The sequence below is a fragment of the Salvelinus fontinalis genome, chromosome 5 (genome assembly GCF_029448725.1).
Source record: "Salvelinus fontinalis isolate EN_2023a chromosome 5, ASM2944872v1, whole genome shotgun sequence".
Taxonomy (NCBI): Eukaryota; Metazoa; Chordata; class Actinopteri; order Salmoniformes; family Salmonidae; genus Salvelinus; species Salvelinus fontinalis.
The window spans coordinates 17586312-17605725 of NC_074669.1; the positions used below are offsets into that span (position 1 = coordinate 17586312).

At 46.3% G+C, this 19414-nt stretch overlaps 1 non-coding gene across 1 annotated transcript; it reads left to right on the forward strand.

Moving 5' to 3' along the window:
* The first annotated feature begins 2325 nt into the window (after nt 1–2325).
* trnav-cac (transfer RNA valine (anticodon CAC)) lies at nt 2326–2398 on the forward strand. Its single transcript has one exon. It is a non-coding gene; the product is annotated as a tRNA-Val (tRNA).
* Nucleotides 2399–19414: the final 17016 nt, after the last annotated feature.

A 19414-nucleotide genomic window follows, 5' to 3' on the forward strand; every position in this document is an offset into this window, starting at 1 on the left:
ATACGTCTCGTGTCTGATCCGTTGAATTTAAACTCCACTTTGTTTCTATACTGGCTGTTTGCTTGCCTCGTGGAGGGAATAACTGCACTGTTTGTATTCTGCCATATTCCCTTGCCATGGTCAAATGTGGTGGTTCGCGCTTTAAGTTTTGTGCGAATGCTGCCATCTATCCTCTAGACCACCTTTACTCCACACACAGAGAGGCATACAAAGCTCTCCCCGCCCTCCATTTGGCGAATCTGACCATAATTATATCCTCCTGATTCCTGTTTACAAGCAAAAACTAAAGCAGGAAGTACCAGTGACTCGCTCAATACAGAAGTGGTCAGATGACGCAGATGTTACGCTACAGGACTGTTTGCTAGCACAGACTGGAATATGTTCCGGGATTCATCCAATGTCATTGAGTACATCACCTCAGTCATCGGCTTCTTCAATAAGTTCATCGACGACATCATCCCCACAGTGACCGTATGTACACATCCCAACCGGAAGCCATGGATTACAGGCAACATCTGCATCGAGCTAAAGGCTAGAGCTGCTGCTTTCTTGGAGCGGGACACTAATCCGGGCGCTTATAAGAAATCCCGCTATGCCCTCAGACGAGCCATCAAACAAGCAAAGCATCAATACAGGATTAAGATTGAATCCTACTACACTGGCTCTGAGACTTGGCAGTGTTTTGCCAGGCCAACAACCTCTCCCACAATGTGAGCAAGACAAAGGAGCTGATCGTGGACTACAGGAAAAGGCGGGCCGGACAGGCCCGCATTAACATTGATGGAGCTGTAGTGGAGCGGGTCGAGAGTTTCAAGTTCCTTGGTGTCCACATCACCAACAAACTATCATGGTCTAAACAAACCAAGACAGTCATGAAGAGGGCACGACAACACCTTTTCCCCCTCAGGAGACCAAAAAGATTTGGCATGGGTCCCCAGATCCTCAAGAAGTTCTACAGCTGCACCATCGAGACCATCCTGACCAGTTGCATCACCGCCTGGTATGGCAACTGCTCGGCATCTGACCGTAAGGTGCTACAGAGGGTAGTGCGTACAGCCCAGTACATCACTGAGGCCAAGCTTCCTGCCATCCAGGACCTATATACTAGGCGGTGTCAGAGGAAAGCCCAAAAAATTGTCAGACTCCAGTCACCCAAGTCAAACTGTTTTCTCTGCTACCGCACTGCAAGCGGTACCGGAGCACCAAGTTTAGGACCAAAAGGCTCCTGAACAGCTTCTACCCCCAAGCCATAAGACTGTTTAACAATTAATCAAATGGCCACTGGACTATTTACATTGACACCCCCCTTTGTTTTGTCACTGCTGCTACTCGCTGTTTATTATCTATGCATAGTCACTTCATGCGGATGGAATGTATATGTTTTAATGAATGATTAGAATATTCCACCCTGAAACCATATAAAGGACAGTGAAATTGATCTGAATCATAAAATGATAATTAATGATGTGTGTAGTGTTAGTCAGTAAAATTATAATAAATGATGTGTGTAGTTTTAGTCAGAATTAGGGTAAAACAATATAACAATATGTCTCTAAAGTGTCTTAAACACAGACTGTCTGAGCAAGATTCGGTGCCGACCTTGGCTAGGGGCCACTGAGAGATTTGGGAAAGGACAGGGAGTGCTTCTCACGGTCCCTAATCTTTGTCGGCTGGGTAGTGGGACAGTGTGTGCGTAGGATACCTAATGTTTGTGTGTGTAAGTATGTGCGTAAGGAGTCTGTTTGTGTGTGAAAGTATGTGTGTAAGAAGCCAGTATAAAATGAATGGTTTTGTACAACTAACTAGCGCTCTCGTAAATAAACTTTCTGACTATCGTAGCTGGGCCTCCATCTGTTTCATTTCAACCAGTATCTTACAAATTCTGGGTCGCAGACTGAGTAGTTAATTGAATTGGGTTTATGAACATTGAGAACATAATTATCTTTAAAATTTGGTCCTTCGAGAGCCGGATTCTAATACCTGTCCCTGCCTTCCGAAGGTACCACGCCGAAAACCGTGCACGGGCGGGTCATTGACCCATAAATTGTGATTCAATTATTGAACTCAAATGCAATGTCTTATAATGCAAATTAAAATGGGATGGAATTCAAAGAATTTTGGCACTGAAATAACTCCATTCAAATACTACAATGGCGAAGCGAATTGTTTGATTTTCTCAAAGTAATTTACATTTAACAAGAATCCCTAGTATACTTATATAAATATACAACATAAAGAGAGTAACAGATTCTTCAAATATATGATATGCATGCTGTCAAAGAATTTGTTGAGATCTTTAAATTATTTGTCTACCTGCTGACTTCAGTTTCCGTAGTGTAGTGGTTATCACGTTCGCCTCACACGCGAAAGGTCCCCGGTTCGAAACCGGGCGGAAACAATTTATTTTGTCAAAATAGGACCAGTGACTGAAAATGAACAACGAAGTGTTTGCGGATCCGAATTTTCTGTGACGTATTTTTCTCTGCAGTAAAGATCCCAAAGCTTCGTTGCATGTGCTGATCATGTTATTTGTATGCAGTACTTTAAGCAGTCTCTGGTCTACTCTAAGAGAACAGGCTACTCTGGCGAATGATGCTTGTTTAATAACGTTAGATCAAAGCTGAGTCAATGTCTGCAATATCACATAATGATAGTATTCTACAAAACTGAATATAATAGCATATACTATTACGTTACTGTAAGATAAACACCCCCCCACATTTTTCTCTCGTGGCCAAAACTTAACCGCGCATGCCACTAGACAAAATACATAGGTAGGTTGCACCATCTGGTGTAAATTTAATCTTATGGCGGCCAAAATGTTTGTTTTGTCACACTCGATTCTAACTTGTCCTGTGCGGCCTTTGAGAATCATAGAGGGGAACAGAAAGTACATGTCCCAGAGAGTCTTAGCTTTCGAGAATTGGGTTATAATCGCTCACAGCCAAAACGGTTCATGAAGAAAGTTCATGAAATAGCCTGCATTGGCTTCCCACATTGTCTTCTGTTCACCACAGAGAGCGTTTGATTCTATCTGTTCTCCTCTACCTTTCCTGGCTGGCAAAGTATCAGGATGTTGTCTTTGGTTTTGAATTTAAAGAACTGAATTTGAAAACTGAATCTGAATATATTTGAGAAGTTGAATCTATGGAACTTTAGTCAACTTGAAATTATAGTTTGTAAACTTGATATACATAAAATGAATGCTATTTATACACTGCTAAAATAATAAAGGGAACACTAAAATAACACATCCTAGATCTGAATGAATGAAATATTCTTATTAAATACTTTTTTCTTTACATAGTTGAATGTGCTGACAACAAAATCACACAAAAATTATCAATGGAAATCAAATTTATCAACCCATGGAGGTCTGGATTTGGAGTCACACTCAAAATTAAAGTGGAAAACCACACTACAGGCTGATCCAACTTTGATGTAATGTCCTTAAAACAAGTCAAAATGAGGCTCAGTAGTGTGTGTGGCCTCCACGTGCCTGTATGACCTCCCTACAACGCCTGGGCATGCTCCTGATGAGGTGGCGGATGGTCTCCTGAGGGATCTCCTCCCAGACCTGGACTAAAGCATCCGCCAACTCCTGGACAGTCTGTGGTGCAACGTGGCGTTGGTGGATGGAGCGAGACATGATGTCCCAGATGTGCTCAATTGGATTCAGGTCTGGGGAACGGGCGGGCCAGTCCATAGCATCAATGCCTTCCTTTTGCAGGAACTGCTGACACACTCCATCCACATGAGGTCTAGCATTGTCTTGCATTAGGAGGAACCCAGGGCCAACCGCACCAGCATATGGTCTCACAAGGGGTCTGAGGATCTCATTTCGGTGCCTAATGGCAGTCAGGCAACCTCTGGCGAGCACATGGAGGGCTGTGCGGCCCCCCAAAGAAATGCCACCCCACACCATGACTGACCCACCGCCAAACCGGTCATGCTGGAGGATGTTGCAGGCAGCAGAACGTTCTCCACGGCGTCTCCAGACTCTGTCACGTCTGTCATATGTGCGTGTGAACCTGCTTTCATCTGTGAAGAGCACAGGGCGCCAGTGGCGAATTTGACAATCTTGGTGTTCTCTGGCAAATGCCAAACGTCCTGCACGGTGTTGAGCTGTAAGCACAACCCCCACCTGTGGACGTCGGGCCCTCATACCACCCTCATGGAGTCTGTTTCTGACTGTTTGAGCAGACACATGCACATTTGTGGCCTGCTGGAGGTCATTTTGCAGGGCTCTGGCAGTGCTTCTCCTTGCACAAAGGCAGAGGTAGCGGTCCTGCTGTCACGCCCTGGCCTTATTATTCTTTGTTTTCTTTATTATTTTAGTTAGGTCAGGGTGTGACATGGGTAATGTTTATGTTTTGTTGGTGTTGGGTGTTTATTTGGTAAAGGGGTTATGGGGTGTAAGATATGGTTTTGTGTTTAGTGTAGAGTTCTAGCGTTGTCTATGTTGGTGAGTGATCTAGAAGAGTCTATGGTTACCTGAATGAGTTCCCAATTAGAGACAGCTGATGTCGGTTGTCTCTGATTGGGAGCCTTATTTAGGGTAGCCATAGGCTCTCATTAATTGTGGGTAATTGTCTATGTAAGAACGTTAGTAGCCTGTATGTTTGTGCACAACGTTTGTAGCTTCACGGTCGTTTTGTTATTTTGTTAGTTTGTAAAGTGTTTTTGTGTCGTGTTCATCTTCGTTCGTGTTTAATAAAAGAAGATGGCATATTTTCCAAAAGCTGCATTTTGGTCCGTCAATCCACCACACGATCGTGACAGAATTACCCACCATAGGACCAAGCGGCATGGAAGGCGGCAACAGGACCTACCACCAAAGGATTTCTGGACATGGGAGGAGATACTGGATGGTAAGGGGCCGTGGGATCAACCTGGAGAATATCGCCTCCCTCGTGAAGAGCTGGAGGCAGCGAAAGCCGAGAGGAGGCGATATGAGGAGGCAGCACGGAGACAAGGCTGGAGACCCGTGAGTACAACCCAAAAATTTCTTGGGGGGGGCCTTAAAGGGAGTGTGGCGAAGTCAGGTAGGAAACCTGCGCCTACTCCCTGTACTTACCGTGGAGAGCGGGAGTACGGGCAGACACCGTGTTACGCAGTAGAGCGCACGGTGTCTCCTGTACGCGTGCATAGCCCGGTTCGGTACATTGCAGCTCCACGTATCGGCCGGGCTAGACTGAGCGTTGAGCCATATGTCATGAAGCCGGCCCAACGCATCTGGTCACCAGTGCGTCTCCTCGGGCCGGCGTACATGGCACCAGCCTTACGCATGGTGTCCCCGGTTCGCCTACATAGGCCGGTGCGGGTTATTCCACCTCCCCGCACTGGTCAGGCGACGGGGAGCATAGAACCAGGTAAGGTTGGGCAGGCTCGGCGTTCAAGGGAGCCAGTACGCCTGCACGGTCCGGTATTTCCGGCGCCACCTCCCCGCCCCAATCCAGTACCACCAGTGCCTCCTCCACGCACTAGCTATATGGTGCGTGTCTCCAGCCCTTTACCACCAGTGTCTAAACCACGCACCAAGCCTCCTGTGTGTCCCCAGAGTCCTGTGCGTCCTGTTGCTGCTCCCCGCACTAGCCCTGAGATGCGTGTCTCCAGCCCGGTGCCACCAGTCCCGGCACCACGCACCAGGCCTACAGTGCGCCTCAGCCGGCAGGAGTCTGCCGTCTGCACTGCAATGACTGAACTGCCCGTCTGCCAAGCGCCATCTGAGCCATCCGTCTCCCCAGCGCCATCTGAGCCATCCGTCTCCCCAGCGCCATCTGAGCCATCCGTCTGCAATGAGCCTGCAAAGCCGCCCGTCTGCCATGAGCCTGCAAAGCCGCCCGTCTGCCATGAGCCCACTGAGCAGTCCGCCAGACAGGAGCCGCTAGAGCCGCCAGCCAGACAGGAGCCGCTAGAGCCGTCCGTCAGACAGGATCTGCCAGAGCCGCCAACCAGACAGGATCTGCCAGAGCCGCCAACCAGACAGGATCTGCCAGAGCCGCCAACCAGACAGGAGCAGCCAGATCAGTCAGCCAGCCATGAGCAGCCAGATCCGTCAGCTAGCCATGAGCAGCCAGATCCGTCAGCTAGCCATGAGCAGCCAGATCCGTCAGCTAGCCATGAGCAGCCAGATCCGTCAGCTAGCCATGAGCAGCCAGATCCGTCAGCTAGCCATGAGCAGCCAGATCCGTCAGCTAGCCATGAGCAGCCAGATCCGTCAGCTAGCCATGAGCAGCCAGATCCGTCAGCTAGCCATGAGCAGCCAGATCCGTCAGCTAGCCATGAGCAGCCAGATCCGTCAGCTAGCCATGAGCAGCCAGATCCGTCAGCTAGCCATGAGCAGCCAGATCCGTCAGCCAGCCATGAGCAGCCAGATCAGTTAGCCAGCCATGAGCAGCCAGATCCGTTAGCCAGCCATGAGCAGCCAGATCTGTCAGCCAGCCATGGGCCGTCCCTCAGTCCGGAGCTGCAGTCCCTCAGTCCGGAGCTGCAGTCCCTCAGTCCGGAGCTGCAGTCCCTCAGTCCGGAGCTGCCATTCCTCAGTCCGGAGCTGCCCCCTACCCTGGAGCTGCTCCTTCCCCTGGTGCTGCCCCTTACCCTGGTGCTGCCCCTTACCCTGGTGCTGCCCCTTACCCTGGTACTGCCCCTGACCCTGGTACTGCCCCTTACCCTGGTACTGGTCCTTAGTCCGGAGCTGTCCCTTAGTCCGGAACTTCCCCTTAATGCAATGGAGTTAATGTGGAGGGGAGTCGTTTGGAGGAAGCCTAGGAGGTGGTTAGGTACTGTGGTGACGTGGGGACTACGACCAGAGCCGGAGCCGCCACCGTGGAGGGGAGCCCACCCAGACCCTCCCCTAGACTGTGTATGGTGCGCCCGGAGTTCGCGCCTCAAGGGGGGGGTTATGTCACGCCCTGGCCTTATTATTCTTTGTTTTCTTTATTATTTTAGTTAGGTCAGGGTGTGACATGGGTAATGTTTATGTTTTGTTGGTGTTGGGTGTTTATTTGGTAAAGGGGTTATGGGGTGTAAGATATGGTTTTGTGTTTAGTGTAGAGTTCTAGCGTTGTCTATGTTGGTGAGTGATCTAGAAGAGTCTATGGTTACCTGAATGAGTTCCCAATTAGAGACAGCTGATGTCGGTTGTCTCTGATTGGGAGCCTTATTTAGGGTAGCCATAGGCTCTCATTAATTGTGGGTAATTGTCTATGTAAGAACGTTAGTAGCCTGTATGTTTGTGCACAACGTTTGTAGCTTCACGGTCGTTTTGTTATTTTGTTAGTTTGTAAAGTGTTTTTGTGTCGTGTTCATCTTCGTTCGTGTTTAATAAAAGAAGATGGCATATTTTCCAAAAGCTGCATTTTGGTCCGTCAATCCACCACACGATCGTGACACCTGCTGCTGGGTTGTTGCCCTCCTACGGCCTCCTCCACATCTCCTGATGTACTGGCCTGTCTCCTGGTAGCGCCTCCATGCTCTGGACACTACGCTGACAGACACAGCAAACCTTCTTGCCACAGCTCGCATTGATGTGCCATCCTGGATGAGCTGCACTACCTGAGCCACTTGTGTGGGTTGTAGACTCCGTCTCATGCTACCACTAGACTGAAAGCACCGCCAGCATTCAAAAGTGACCAAAACATCAGCCAGGAAGCATAGGAACTGAGAAGTGGTCTGTGGTCACCACCTGCAGAACCACTCCTTTATTGGGGGTGTCTTGCTAATTGCCTATAATTTCCACCTTTTGTCTATTCCATTTTCACAACAGCATGTGACATTTATTGTCAATCAGTGTTGCTTCCTAAGTGGACAGTTTGATTTCACAGAAGTGTGATTGACTTGGAGTTACATTGTGTTGTTTAAGTGTTCCCTTTATTTTTTTGAGCAGTGTATTATATATTAATATTATATATTAAATAGTATTACATAGAAATTATATTTCCATTTAATTCAGTTTCAAATCATGATATAAAAGTTAAATTTATGAATTCAATGATTCAATTACAAATTCAAAAATATTGAACTCAAATTCAATGTCTTATAATAGGAATACAAATGATGGAATTCCAATACAATTTCTGTTGGCACTGAAATCCCTCCATTCAACTACTGCAATGGCGAATTTACATTTAACAGGAATCCCTAGTATACATACAGTACCAGTCAAAGGTTTGGACACACCTACTCATTCCAGGGTTTGTCTTTATTTTCACTATTTTCTACATTGTAGAATAATAGTGAAGACATCAAAACTATGAAATAACACATATTGGTTTCATCGGACCATAGAATCTTGTTTCTCATGGTCTGAGAGTCTTTAGGTGCCCAAGAACACTAAGGTAACCTGCCTAAATGACTACCGACTCATAGCACTCACATCTGTAGCCATGAAATGCTTTGAAAGGCTGGTCATGGCTCACATCCACACCACTATCCCAGAAACCCTAGACCCACCTAGATTTGCATATCGTCCCAGCAGATCCAAAGATGATGCAATCTCTTACACTCAACAATGCCCTTTGCCAGCTGGACATAAGGAACACCTACAGTTGAAGTCGGAAGTTTACATACACCTTAGCCAAATACATTTAAACTTAGTCTTTCCACGATTCCTGACATTTAATCCTAGTAAAAATTCCCTGTCTTAGGTCAGTTAGGATCACCACTTTATTTTAAGAATGTGAGATGTCAGCATGATAGTAGAGAGAATGATTTATTTCAGCTTTTATTTCTTTCATCACATTCCCAGTGAGTCAGAAGTTTACATACACTCAATTAGTATTTGGTAGCATTGCCTTCAAATTGTTTAACTTTAGTCAAATGTTTCGGGCAGCCTTCCACAAGCTTCCCACAATGAGTTGGGTGAATTTTGGCCCTTTTCTCCTGACAGAGCCTGTGTAACTGAGTCAGGTTTAGTAGGCCTCCTTGCTCGCACACGCTTTTTCAGTTCTGCCCACAAATTTTCTATAGGATTGAGGTCAGGTCTTTGTGATGGCCACTTCAATACCTTGACTTTGTTGTCCTTAAGCCATTTTTCCAAAACTTTGGAAGTATGTTTGGGGTCATTGTCTATTTGGATGACCTATTTGCGACCAAGCTTTAACTTCTTGACTGATGTCTTGAGATGTTGCTTCAATATATCCACATAATTTTCCATCCTCATGATGCCATCTATTTTGTGAAGTGCACCAGTCCCTCCTGCAGCAAAGCACCCCCACAACATGATGCTGCCAGCCCCGTGCTTCACGGTTGGGATAGTGTTCTTCGGCTTGCAAGCCTCCCCCTTTTTCCTCCAAACATAACGATGGTCATTATGGCCAAACAGTTCTATTTTTGATTCATCAGATGAGAGGACATTTCTCCAAAAAGTACAATCTTTGTCCCCATGTGCAGCTGCAAACCGTAGTCTGGCTTTTTTATGGCGGTTTTGGAGCAGTGGCTTCTTCCTTGCTGAGCGGCCTTTCAGGTTATGTCGATATAGGACTCGTTTTACTGTGGCTATAGATACTTTTGTACCTGTTTCCTCCAGCATCTTCACAAGGTCCTTTGCTGTTGTTCTGGGATTGATTTGCACTTTTCGCACCAAAGCACGTTCATTTCTAGGAGACAGAATGCGTCTCCTTGCTGAGCGGTATGACGGCTGCGTGGTCCCATGGTGTTTATACTTGCGTACTATTGTTTGTACAGATGAACATGGTACCTTCAGACATTTGAAAATTGCTCCCAATGATGAACCAGACTTGTGGAGGTCTACAATTTTTTTTCTGAGGTCTTGGCTGATTTCTTTTGATTTTCCCATGATGTCAAGCAAAGAGGCACTGCGTTTGAAGGTAGGCCTTGTAATACATCCACAGGTACACCTCCAATTGACTCAAATGATGTCAATTAGCCTATCAGAAGCTTCTAAAGCCATGACATCATGTTCTGGAATTTTCCAATCTGTTTAAAGGCACAGTCAACTTAGTGTATGTAAACTTCTGACCCACTGGATTTGTGATATGGTCAATTATAAGTGAAATAATCTGTCTGTAAATAATTGTTGGAAACATTACTTGTGTCATGCATAAATTAGATGTCCTAACCGACTTGCCAAAACTATAATTTGTTAACAAGAAATTTGTGCAGTGGTTGAAAAATTAGTTTAATTGACTCCAACCTAAGTGTATGTAAACTTCGACTTCAACTGTATGTGAGAATGCTGTTCATTGACTACAGCTCAGCGTTCAACACCATAGTGCCCTCAAAGCTAATCACTAAGCTATGGACCCTGGGACTAAACACCTCCCTCTGCAACTGGATCCTGGACTTCCTAACGGTCCGCGCCCAGGTGGTAAGGGTAGGTAACAACACATCCACCACGCTGATCCTCAACATGGGGGCCCCTCAGGGGTGTGTGCTCAGTCCCATCCCGTACTCCCTGTTCACTCATGACTGCATGGCCAGGCACGACTCCAACACCATCATCAAGTTTGCAGATGACACAACAGTGGTAGGCCTGATCACCGACAACGATGAGACAGCCTATATGGAAGAGGTCAGAGACCTGAGACCTGTGGTGCCAGGACAACAACCTATCCCTCCACGTGATCAAGACAAAGGAGATGATTGTGGACTACAGGAAAAGGAGGACTGAGCATGCCCCCATTCTCATCAACGGGGCTGTAGTGGAGCAGGTTGAGAGCTTCAAGTTCCTTGGTGTCCAGATCACCAACAAACTATTATGGTCATGGTCTAACCAAGACAGTCATGAACAGGGCACGACAAATCCTATGTTGTATTCTGTCATTTGTGACAAATACGATTTGATTTGATGAAACCAAGATTGAACTCTTTGGCCTGAATGCCAAGCATCAGGTCTGGAGGAAACCTGGTACCATCTCTACGTTGAAGCATGGTGGTGGCAGCATCATAGTGTGTGAATGTTTTTCAGCGGCAGAGCCTTGTAAACTAGTAAACTAGTCAGGATCGACTAGCTCAGTCCCCTCCTAGTCAGGATCGGGGGAAAGATGAATTGCCCAAAGTACAGAGATCCTTGATGACAACCTGCCCCAGAGCGCTCAGGACCTCAGACTGGGGGTGAAGGTTCATCTTCCAATAGGACAACAACCCTAAGCACACAGCCAAGACAATGCAGGAGTGGATCGGGACAAGTCTCTCAATGTCCTTGAGTGGCCCAGCCAGAGCCCAGACCCAGACCGATTGAACATCTCTGGAGAGACCTGAAAATACCTGTGCAGCGACACTTCCCATCCAACCTGACAGAGCTTGAGAGGATCTACAGAGAAGAATGGGAGAAACTCCGCAAATACAGGTGTGCCAAGCTTATAGCGTCATACCCAAGAAGACTCAAGACTGTAATCGCTGCCAAAGGTCTGAATACTCATGTAAATATAATATCATTTTTTTTTAATAATTTGCAAACATTTTTTTTTTTAACTGTTTTTGCTTTGTCATTATGGGTATTGTGTGTGGATTGATGAGGGGACAAAACGATTTAATGCATTGTAGAATAAGGCTGTAACCTAAAAAAATGTGGAAAAGGTGAAGGTCTGAATACTTTCCAAATGCACTGTGTAAAGATGATATCTCTATCATTCTCTGTGTTTACCACATATTAGGGGTGCGCATGTCAGCTGTTTGTTCACCTGTACCCGCCTGTATTTGCTAATAACCCATCCACAACTGTCTGACTATATGTGATAAAATGAAAATCTGAGGCCCGCACCGAACCTTAACCAGTAAATATAGAAAATGCGCTATAGGCTACAGTCAATGAAGGCAGAAAGATTTTTTGACAGGGGGTGTAGGATTCTTTTTTTTGCCTTGTTTTAGATATTTATCTGCTTATCATTTCCAACATTTTGGGAGGCTATTTGTTTGTAAACATGTCTATAATTAGATACATTTTGCTAGCTTCTCTTATGTCATTAAATGTTGCCCTTGAAGACTAAATAAACCCTTGCTCAACAGAATAACGTAATATAATGATAGATTGAATGCTTCAATATAGTTGACATCGGTCAAGATTTATCTGTCATCTTTCGTGGAGCAAAGACGTTTTGGGACTGGGGCGAAAATACAATAAAACAAAAAAATAAACGAGAAAGTTTTCTGTGCAAAATGTCCAAATTGACATCAGTTTGACCGGGAAGCTGTAGACCCAATGTGTTTCTGATAAGATCTCAGTTTGGCTTTGATGCATATTTTATGTGGTTGAAATTCTATCTGCTTTTATAGGTTATTTTTATGATGAAGACAGCACCTCTACATATGGTGTCTAACTGAGCATTGCATTCTCTCAAGATGCAGAAATAAGTCAATCATATTTCTCCACTCCTTATCCCAAGTCCAAATTTAGCCTACATTTGGTGTAGGCCTTTAATTTTACTGCAAGAAGAGCTTAATTCTGCAGGAGTTATTATTAAGGCTATGTGAGGTAATAGACCTACAGTCAGTGTTCAGATTTCAGTTTCCATTTAACCCATCAAAACAGTAGGCTACAGTTCCCTTGACATGACATAGGCCAATTTGAAGTCCTGTCTTGTGACTGTCGAATATGTATAGCGCCTCACAATCATGACACGTAACATAGCTGGCACTGCTATCATCCTGTTACAACTTCACCAAATATATACTTTTATGGCCCTCCCTTCTCTTTATTTTCAATTCTCCTTCAGCATCTTTTATCTTATTGAATTAAACTTCGACAATGACCTTTTTGCCTCCGTGGATTGACATTAACTTTTTCTGCCAGTTCCCATAAGCATGATTTGGCGATTGGCTGTGTAGACTATTTTGCGCCCATAAGCCCTAAAGCTTAGTTTTATGCATTAATACCAGATAGTCTAAAATAATGAAATTAAAACCTTAATGTAGCATATATAAATTTCACAAGAATTATACGTTCATGGATAATTTTAAGGTATTGTTTCTCTTTATTCAACACGCCCGCCATCCACCCAGCCTTCAGCCACACAATATTTAATGACCCTAAACCAGTCGGTTCCGAGGATATAAGAGTCATCCCGCGCATCACTACCACATATGACTGGGAAAAATATATTTGAACAGCCCTCCAACTGTAATAACTAGTGGGAAACTCGTCTATCATCCTTGAGCTCCAAGTGGAATTTACCAGTTGTGAAGTTGTAAATACCAGTTGGATGCATTCGTTAAGAAACGCCTGATTGGCTAATGGCCAAAAAAAGCTGTGTCAACCATCAACTAAAAGTATCAGGCTTGTAAACAAATTATAGTGTTCAAAAACTATATTAAGATATTGCTTAAAAACATGTTTTGTAGCATAATTTAACTCAAGAAAATGCTGTTATCAAGGTCATTTCCTTAGCAGGTGACGTCAGCGGTCATCAAATCAAATCAAATCAAATTTTATTAGTCACATACACATGGTTAGCAGATGTTAATGCGAGTGTAGCGAAATGCTTGTGCTTCTAGTTCCGACAATGCAGTAATAACAACAAGTAATCTAACCTAACAATTCCGCAACTACTACCTTATACACGCAAGTTTAAAGGGATAAAGAATATGTACATAGAGATATATGAATGAGTGATGGTACAGAACGCCATAGGCAATGGTGCAGTACATGGTATAGAGTACGGTATATACCTATGAGATGAGTACTGTAGGGTATGTAAACATAAAGTGGCATACTTTAAAGTGGCTAGTGGTCCATGTATTACATAAGATGGCAAGATGCAGTAGATGATATAGAGTACAGTATATACATATACATAACAGATGTGTAATGTAGGGTATGTAAACATTATATTAGGTGGCATTGTTTAAAGTGGCTGGTGGTACATTTTTACATAATTTCCATCAATTCCCATTTTTAAAGTGGCTGGAGTTGAGTCAGTATGTTGGCAGCGGCCGCTAAATGTTAGTGGTGGCTGTTTAACAGTCTGATGGCCTTGAGATAGAAGCTGTTTTTCAGTCTCTCGGTCCCTGCTTGGATGCACCTGTACTGACCTCGCCTTCTGGATGATAGCGGGGTGAACAGGCAGTGGCTTGGGTGGTTGTTGTCCTTGATGATCTTTATGGCCTTCCTGTGACATCGGGTGGTGTAGGTGTCCTGGAGGGCAGGTAGTTTGCCCCGGGTGATGCGTTCTGCCGACCTCACTACCCTCTGGAGAGCCTTACGGTTGTGTGCGGAGCAGTTGCCGTACCAGGCGGTGATACAGCCCGACAGGATGCTCTCGATTGTGCATCTGTAGAAGTTTGTGAGTGCTTTTGGTGACAAGCCGAATTTCTTCAGCCTCCTGAGGTTGAAGAGGCGCTGCTGCGCCTTCTTCACAACGCTGTCTGTGTGGGTGGACCAATTCAGTTTGTCCGTGATGTGTACACCGAGGAACTTAAAACTTTCCACCTTCTCCACTACTGACCCGTCGATGTGGATAGGGGGGTGCTCCCTCTGCTGTTTCCTGAAGTCCACAATCATCTCCTTTGTTTTGTTGACGTTGAGTGTGAGGTTATTTTCCTGACACCACACTCCGAGGGCCCTCACCTCCTCCCTGTAGGCCGTCTCGTCGTTGTTGGTAATCAAGCCTACCACTGTAGTGTCGTCCGCAAACTTGATGATTGAGTTGGAGGCGTGCATGGCCACGCAGTCGTGGGTGAACAGGGAGTACAGGAGAGGGCTCAGAACGCACCCTTGTGGGGCCCCAGTGTTGAGGATCAGCGGGGTGGAGATGTTGTTACCTACCCTCACCCCCTGGGGGCGGCCCGTCAGGAAGTCCAGGACCCAGTTGCACAGGGCGGGGTCGAGACCCAGGGTCTCGAGCTTGATGACGAGTTTGGAGGGTACTATGGTGTTAAATGCTGAGCTGTAGTCGATGAACAGCATTCTCACATAGGTATTCCTCTTGTCCAGATGGGTTAGGGCAGTGTGCAGTGTGGTTGCGATTGCGTCGTCTGTGGACCTATTGGGTCGGTAAGCGAATTGGAGTGGGTCTAGGGTGTCCGGTAGGGTGGAGGTGATATGGTCCTTGACTAGTCTCTCAAAGCACTTCATGATGACGGAAGTGAGTGCTACGGGGCGGTAGTCGTTTAGCTCAGTTACCTTAGCTTTCTTGGGAACAGGAACAATGGTGGCCCTCTTGAAGCATGTGGGAACAGCAGACTGGGATAAGGATTGATTGAATATGTCCGTAAACACACCAGCCAGCTGGTCTGCGCATGCTCTGAGGACGCGGCTGGGAATGCCGTCTGGGCCTGCAGCCTTGCGAGGGTTAACACGTTTAAATGTTTTACTCACCTCGGCTGCAGTGAAGGAGAGCCCGCAGGTTTTGGTAGCGGGCCGTGTCAGTGGCACTGTATTGTCCTCAAAGCGGGCAAAAAAGGTATTTAGCCTGTCTGGGAGCAAGACATCCTGGTCCGCGACGGGGCTGGTTTTCTTTTTGTAATCCGTGATAGACTGTAGACCCTGCCACATACCTCTTGTGTCTGAGCTGTTGAATTGCGATTCAATTTTGTCTCTGTACTGGGACTTAGCCTGTTTGATAGCCTTGCGGAGAGAATAGCTACACTGTGTGTATTCGGTCATGTTTCCGGTCACCTTGCCCTGGTTAAAAGCAGTGGTTCGCGCTTTCAGTTTCACGCGAATGCTGCCGTCAATCCACGGTTCTGGTTTGGGAATGTTTTAATCGTTGCTGTGGGTACGACATCGTCAATGCACTTCCTAATGAACTCGCTCACCGAATCAGCATATTCTTCAATGTTGTTGTTGGACGCGGTGCGGAACATATTCCAATCCGCGTGATCGAAGCAGTCTTGAAGCGTGGAATCAGATTGGTCGGACCAGCGTTGAACAGACCTGAGCGCGGGAGCTTGTAGTTTTAATTTCTGTTTGTAGGCTGGAATCAACAAAATGGAGTCGTGGTCAGCTTTTCCGAAAGGAGGGCGGGGGAGGGCCTTATATGCGTCGCGGAAGTTAGTATAACAATGGTCCAGAGTTTTGCCAGCCCTGGTAGGACAATCGATGTGCTGATAGAATTTAGGGAGTTTTGTTTTTAGATTAGCCTTGTTAAAATCCCCAGCTACGATGAATGCAGCCTCAGGGTGTGTGGTTTCCAGTTTACAGAGAGTCAGATAGAGTTCGTTCAGGGCCATCGATGTGTCTGCTTGGGGGGGAATATATACGGCTGTGATTATGACCGAAGAGAATTCCCTTGGTAGATAATGCGGTCGACATTTGATTGTGAGGAGTTCTAGATCAGGTGAACAGAATGACTTGAGTTCCTGAGTGTTGTTATGATGGTCACACCACGTCTCGTTAATCATGAGGCATACCCCCCCGCCCCTCTTCTTACCAGAAAGATGTTTGTTTCTGTCTGCGCGATGCGTGAAGAAACCAGCTGGCTGCACCGACTCCGTTAGCGTCTTTTGAGTTAGCCATGTTTCCGTGAAGCAGAGCACGTTGCAATCCCTGATGTCTCTCTGGAAAGTTACCCGTGCTCGGATTTCATCGACCTTTTTTATTTATTTTTATTTTATTTATTTCACCTTTATTTAACCAGGTAGGCTAGTTGAGAACAAGTTCTCATTTGCAACTGCGACCTGGCCAAGATAAAGCATAGCAGTGTGAACAGACAACAACACAGAGTTACACATGGAGTAAACAATAAACAAGTCAATAACATGGTAGGAAAAAGAGAATCTATATACAATGTGTGCAAAAGGCATGAGGTAGGCAATAAATTGAATAATTACAATTTAGCAGATTAACACTGGAGTGATAAATCATCAGATGATCATGTGCAAGAAGAGATACTGGTGTGCAAAAGAGCAGAAAAGTAAATAAATAAAAGCAGTATGGGGGTGAGGTAGGTAAATTGGGTGGGTAGTTTACAGATGGACTATGTACAGCTGCAGCGATCGGTTAGCTGCTCGGATAGCAGATTTTTGAAGTTGTTGAGGGAGATAAAAGTCTCCAACTTCAGAGATTTTTGCAATTCGTTCCAGTCGCAGGCAGCAGAGAACTGGAAGGAAAGGCGTCCAAATGAGGTTTTGGCTTTAGGGATGATCAGTGAGATACACCTGCTGGAGCGCGTGCTACGGGTGGGTGTAGCCATCGTGACCAGTGAACTGAGATAAGGCGGCACTTTACCTAGCATAGCCTTGTAGATGACCTGGAGCCAGTGGGTCTGACGACGAACATGTAGCGAGGGCCAGCCGACTAGGGCATACAGGTCGCAGTGGTGGGTCGTATAAGGTGCTTTTGTAACAAAACGGATGGCACTGTGATAAACTGCATCCAGTTTGCTAAGTAGAGTATTGGAAGCTATCTTGTAGATGACATCGCCGAAGTCGAGGATCGGTAGGATAGTCAGTTTTACTAGGGTAAGTTTGGCGGCGTGAGTGAAGGAGGCTTTGTTCCGGAATAGAAAGCCGACTCTAGATTTGATTTTGGATTGGAGATGTTTGATATGAGTCTGGAAGGAGAGTTTGCAGTCTAGCCAGACACCTAGGTACTTATAGATGTCCACATATTCTAGGTCGGAACCGTCCAGGGTGGTGATGCTAGTCGGGCGTGCGGGTGCAGGCAGCGAACGGTTGAAAAGCATGCATTTGGTTTTACTAGCATTTAAGAGCAGTTGGAGGCCACGGAAGGAGTGTTGTATGGCATTGAAGCTCATTTGGAGGTTAGATAGCACAGTGTCCAGGGGAGGGCCGGAAGTATACAGAATGGTGTCGTCTGCGTAGAGGTGGATCAGGGAATCGCCCGCAGCAAGAGCAACATCATTGATGTATACAGAGAAAAGAGTCGGCCCGAGAATTGAGCCCTGTGGTACCCCCATAGAGACTGCCAGAGGACCGGACAACATGCCCTCCGATTTGACACACTGAACTCTGTCTGCAAAGTAGTTGGTGAACCAGGCAAGGCAGTCATTAGAAAAACCGAGGCTATTGAGTCTGCCGATAAGAATATGGTGATTGACAGAGTCGAAAGCCTTGGCCAGGTCGATGAAGACGGCTGCACAGTAATGTCTTTTATCGATGGCGGTTATGATATCGTTTAGTACCTTGAGCGTGGCTGAGGTGCACCCGTGACCGGCTCGGAAACCGGATTGCACAGCGGAGAAGGTACGGTGGGATTCGAGATGGTCAGTGATCTGTTTGTTGACTTGGCTTTCGAAGACCTTAGCTAGGCAGGGCAGGATGGATATAGGTCTGTAACAGTTTGGGTCCAGGGTGTCTCCCCCTTTGAAGAGGGGAATGACAGCGGCAGCTTTCCAATCCTTGGGGATCTCAGATGATACGAAGGAGAGGTTGAACAGGCTGGTAATAGGGGGTGCGACAATGGCGGCGGACAGTTTCAGAAATAGGGGGTCCAGATTGTCAAGCCCAGCTGATTTGTATGGGTCCAGGTTTTCCAGCTCTTTCAGAACATCTGCTATCTGGATATGGGTAAAGGAGAAGCTGGGGACGCTTGGGCGAGTAGCAGCGGGCCGGGCGGGGCTGCTGGCCAAGGTTGGAGTCGCCAGGTGGAAGGCATGGCCAGCCATTGAGAAATGTTTGTTGAAGTTTTCGATTATCACGGACTTATCAGTGGTGACCGTGTTATCTAGCCTCAGTGCAGTGGGCAGCTGGGAGGAGGTGCTCTTGTTTTCCATGGACTTTACAGTATCCCAGAACTTTTTGGAGTTAGAGCTACAGGATGCAAATTTCTGCTTGAAAAAGCTGGCCTTTGCTTTCCTGACTGACTGCGTGTATTGGTTCCTGACTTCCCTGAACAGTTGCATATCACGGGGGCTCTTCGATGCTATCGCAGTTCGCCACAGGATGTTTTTGTGCTGGTCGAGGGCAGTCAGGTCTGGAGTGAACCAAGGGCTATATCTGTTCTTGGTTCTGCATTTTTTGAACGGAGCATGCTTGTCTAATATGGTGAGGAAGTAACTTTTAAAGAATGACCAGGCATCCTCAACTGACGGGATGAGGTCAATATCCTTCCAGGGTACCCGGGCCAGGTCGATTAGAAAGGCCTGCTCGCAGAAGTGTTTCAGGGAGCGTTTGACAGTGATGAGGGGTGGTCGTTTGACCGTGGACCCGTGGCGGATACAGGCAATGAGGCAGTGATCGCTGAGATCTTGATTGAAGACAGCAGAGGTGTATTTGGAGGGCAAGTTGGTCAGGATAATGTCTATTAGGGTGCCCATGTTTACGGATTTGGGGTTGTACCTGGTGGGTTCCTTGATGATTTGTGTGAGATTGAGGGCATCAAGCTTAGATTGTAGGACTGCCGGGGTGTTAAGCATATCCCAGTTTAGGTCACCTAACAGAACAAACTCTGAAGCTAGATGGGGAGCGATCAATTCACAGATGGTGTCCAGGGCACAGCTGGGAGCTGAGGGGGGTCGGTAGCAGGCGGCAACAGTGAGAGACTTATTTCTGG